Raw genomic sequence first — 4,909 nt, 5'->3', positions numbered from 1 at the left:
ATCTCGGGTAGGGGGTCCCGAACTGTGCGTCTAGGCGGATGGTAACAGGAGACAAGGGACACGATGTTTTTGCCCAGGTTCGGGCCCTCTCGGTGTAGGTAAAACCCTACTCCTGCTTGATTAATATTGATGATATGGATAGTACAAGAGTAGATCTACCATGAGATCAGAGAGGCTAAACCCTAGAAGCTAGCCTATGGTATGATTGTTGTTCATCCTACGGACTAAAACCCTCCGGTTTATATAGACACCGGAGAGGGTTAGGGTTACACAGAGTCGGTTACAATGGTAGGAGATCTACATATCCGTATCGCCAAGCTTGCCTTCCACGCCAAGGAAAGTCCCATCCGGACACGGGACGAAGTCTTCAATCTTGTATCTTCATAGTCTTGGAGTCCAGCCAAAGATGATAGTTCGGCTATCCGGACAGCCCCTAGTCCAGGACTCCCTCAGTCGCCTTCATCCCCAACTCCTCGACGCTCCTTGCACCCGGCTCCACATGTGGCTACCTAGACACTGGCTACCCGACCTTGACATCGACCATGGCGTCCCTCGCATGACTACCTCAACCATGGATCCACTGCCCACACTCTCGGCCACCTTGACTTCGGCAAAAAGCGCTATCACCTCGCTTGAGCATCTCATCGTCTTCCTCTCCCGTCAACGCGCCCGTGATACGTCTCCAACGTATCTATAATTTATGAAGTATTCATGCCATGTTTACAACCATTCTATATGGTTTTGGTGCACTTTTTATATAACATTTATATGATTTTCATGGGCTAACATATGACCTAGTGCCCAGTGCCAGTTGTTGTTTTCTACTTGTTTTTGGTTTTCCAGAAAATCCATATCAAATGAAGTCCAAATGTAGCGGAACTTTTTGACGATTTTTTTGGAACAAAAGAGACCCCCGAAGCTTCATGGGAGGACCAAAAGAGCCACGAGGCCCCCACAAGCCACCAGGGCGCGCCCAGGGGGTGGCCATGGCCTGGTGTCTTGTGGTCCCATCTTAGCCCCTCTTCTCATGATTCCAACTCTGAAAATTCTTATAAATAGGGAAACCCCCTGAATTAACCCTAGAACTTTTACTCCGCCACCGCAAGCCTCTGTACCAAAGAGATCTCATCTATAGCCCTATTCCAGCTCCCTGCCCGAGGGGGAAAATCATTATCTGAGGCCATCTTCATCATCCCGACGGTCTCCATGACGAGGAGGGAGTAGTTCACCCTCAGGGCTGAGGGTAAGTACTGGTAGCTATGCGTTTGATCTCTCTTTCTCTCGTGTTCTTGATTTCGCACGATCTTGACATACCGCGAGCTTTGTTAACATAGTCGGATCATATGGTATTTCTCCCTCTCTATCTTATTGTGATGAATTGAGTTTTTACCTTTGAGGTTTCACTATTATCGGATTGAATTCTTTTTGGATTTGAGAACACTTGATGTATGTCTTGCATGTGGATACCCGTGGTGACAATGGGGTGTTCTATTGATTCACTTGATATATGATTTGGCAATCAACACTACTACAGGATGCTGCTAACGCGACACTACGATCAGAGACCCTTCCAGAAACTTTGTGCGATGCAATAATCGCAAACGGTGGTGTAGGAAAACCGTCAAAAATGTGCAAAATGTTTGATGACGGATGCATCAAACATGGTTCAGATTTTAGTTGCGTGTGCGATGCAGGGCATATGGTTGATCTAGCAGAACTGTTTGCGATGAGGAAGAACAATAGAAATGGGCAGCCATATCAATGTGTGTGCCATATACGGCATATAGTTCCCTCCGATGAACTATGTGCTATTAGGGAATGCAATAGAAACTGTCAGCTAGATCAAGGTGTGTGTGATGTATGGCATAGAGTTCACTCGGACAAATTGTTTTCGATTAGGCAAGAGAACGGAAACGGTTCATTTTAACAAGATGTGTGTGATATGTGGCATTTGTGATCAACCAAAGAACACAAAACATTCGTGTAAACCAGATGTGTGTGATACGCAGCAAACATCCCACTCGGGTGACCTATTTGGGATGAGAAATTTATAACATAGATGGTTACTATAGTAAGTTTGTGTGTGATTCTGTTCATACAAAAAACTTTGAAAAATGCAAACTAGTTGCTTGCAGTGGCTAGGAGTATCGCACACGATGCGTCTGCGAGTACTTGCGTGCGATGATTAGTAAGTTACACATAATGAACGGCCTCAAGGGTGATATGCTGATCATGGAGTCTGAGAAGGCCGTCGTCGGAAGGCCGTCGGCTCAGCCTTTTAGCCTATATTTTATTATAATTGTATGCATAAGTAGGTCGTGAGTGTTTTGTGCCTTGCCGCATGTGGCATTTTAAATTATCCTGAATATGTAAGACAATTATTAACCGTTGCCATTGTAAATTTGCCTCAACGGCGAGAAGAGCGCACGCAGGGATGCCACGGAACCGCAAAAAAAGAAAAAAAAGCAGGGACGCCACGGTGAGAAACCACGTGGTCAACCTTCTGGCACCCCGTGGGAGACGCGATGGCGCATCCATAGGACACGATGGTGATATGATGACCATGTGTGATAGTGGGCAGACACGTACACGTACATCCGAGAACAAGGGCCCATGTTTCGGGCTTATGATGTTTGGCATACGGTTGATCTAGAAGAATTGTTTGCGATGAGAAAGAACAACAAAAACAAGGCTTTGTGGGCCCAGAACCATCAATAAATTTTGACTTTGTTTCTCATCACACTACAGATTACAATGCAATATGTAATTGCAAATCTGTTCACACAGATCAAACTAATATGTGTTCACACTTAGCACCGGGCTATAAAAACTACCCACTCGGAAATTACTTCCCAGTTCCTCTCCTCATCACCTACAAAACTGGTCTTTCCTGTCAAGTCGTTCCGCCATGACCAGTAGGAGGAGTTTCGGGTGGGCATATAACCAGGCAGCAAAGACCAAGGCCGCGGAAACACTAGAGAGGTCTCGCCGTGAAGCGGCAGCCGCAACAGAGATGTCCCGGTGCGCCGCGGAGCCCTCGGACGAGCTCTCACGGGCACGCGAGGGCTCTCACATGCGCACTCGCCGCATCGGCGATCACGACGAGCTGGTGTTGCTGAAGTCCTTGGCCGGCGACAGTGACATTCTCGTTGGCCTCATTAAGCAGCAGGAACTGGTCGACGGCTTAATGAAGCTGCTCGAGGTCAGCGATGCCTTGGTTGACAAGGTGACCAGCCTCGTCGAGCAACTCATGGGTTAATGTGCGAAGCTCCTCAAGGCGCTCATCGAGAAGGAGGAGGAGGCCGCCGGCTCAAAGATGCTGCATGAGCAGAGCAGTGCCTCGGGGATGACGCTGACAGCGGTCATCGAGGAACTAATGGGTGACTTGAGGAAGCTCCGGATCGAGCATGAGCAGGAGGTGGAGGAATCCGGGGCTGCTTTCAAGCAAAGCCATGAGGAATTGAGGAAGGAGCTGGAGGATGTCATTGCCCGGTGATCCATCAAAGAGTAGATACAGTAGGGATCGAGATCATTGTCTACAATTTCCTTCTTCTCTTGCCCCTGTGTCTTTCAGACTTTGCCACATGTGGCATTTAAAATTATCCGGAATATGTAAGACAATTATTATCTGTGCCATTGTAAAATTGTCGTCCTACTATCCATTGCCATTTTATTTGTCGTCGTATTATCTGTTGCCCTATGTGGCAATTTAAATTAGGCCGGAATACGAGTTGAAGACACGAATAAAGCAAATGCTGCCATGGGATCACAACCAAACACCCTCCGTCCACCCCTAAAAAACCCTCCATCCAGGCACTTTAATTAACCCATTAATGGTGAAGTTTTGAGCAAGGCGGGCGGCGACTGGTGCATGGATGTCAAAGAGCTCGCTTCCCGGTGAGCATAGGTGGCCTTGTTGCTCACACGTGTCCCGTCGAGCCTACGAGGTGGACAGGATGCACGCGTCCCATCAAGCCTACGCGGCGGACTGCTCGCACGCGTCCTGTCGAGCCTGCACGGCGGACTTCTCGCGCTCGTCCCGTCTAATCAAACAGCTACACGCACGCCACTGAGTATGGTTAAATATTGACAAGGTTCATATAATACAACCGTTTGTGATATTAACGTGTCAGCTTTTTATTTCAAAAAGGACTTCGTTGGCTACTAATGTGTGTGCCTCTTCTCAAACTGGACGATTTTTTTACCACGACATATATGTGCCATGTCATGAAACCATGCCAAGTTTCATGTTTTTTGGCTGAGTTTTTGATTTACTAGGATTTAAAAAACGAGATTCTCAATGTTTCAGGATGATGACAAGTTTGTAATTCATTCCCATTCCTTAAATGAGACCTAAACATGCAACCATGACACATGTACGATTTCCCACCCATTTTGCTTCACTGGAGCATGTGCTTGTAGTTCAGATTTGAATTATGGACTACGTTTAATGCGTAGAAAACTTAATTTGTAATATATACAATGGCCAAATGAACTCTAAACAGTTTCAAATTTTGGCACGACACTCCTGTTATTCTATGTTGCCTGTAGAAAACAAAGTTCAAATCTTGAAGAGGCAATTAAATGCCTAGGAAACTCAATTAGTGTATAAAAAGTCCAAACGAACCCAAAATAAGTTTAAATTTCAGCATGGATATCATGTCTTTCCATGATGCCCATAGAAGAAAATACAAGGTGAAAAGAGGGAGCGACTACATTTTGCCACAAGGGGAACACGTTTTCCTATCAGAACCATCAGGCTTCCTTGAGGGAAAGCTCCGGTTTGTAAGAGATTTGTAATAAAGCTTGGCCCAAATTGGCAATGTTTTTACCACGACATATATGTGCCATGATGTGACACCATGCCACCTTTGATGACTTTTTGGTGAGTTTTTGATTTTATGGGGAT

The sequence above is a fragment of the Triticum dicoccoides genome, chromosome 5B (genome assembly GCF_002162155.2).
Source record: "Triticum dicoccoides isolate Atlit2015 ecotype Zavitan chromosome 5B, WEW_v2.0, whole genome shotgun sequence".
Classification (NCBI taxonomy): domain Eukaryota; kingdom Viridiplantae; phylum Streptophyta; class Magnoliopsida; order Poales; family Poaceae; genus Triticum; species Triticum dicoccoides.
The sequence above is the reverse complement of the archived record's forward strand: the minus strand, read 5'-3'. Positions refer to the sequence as shown.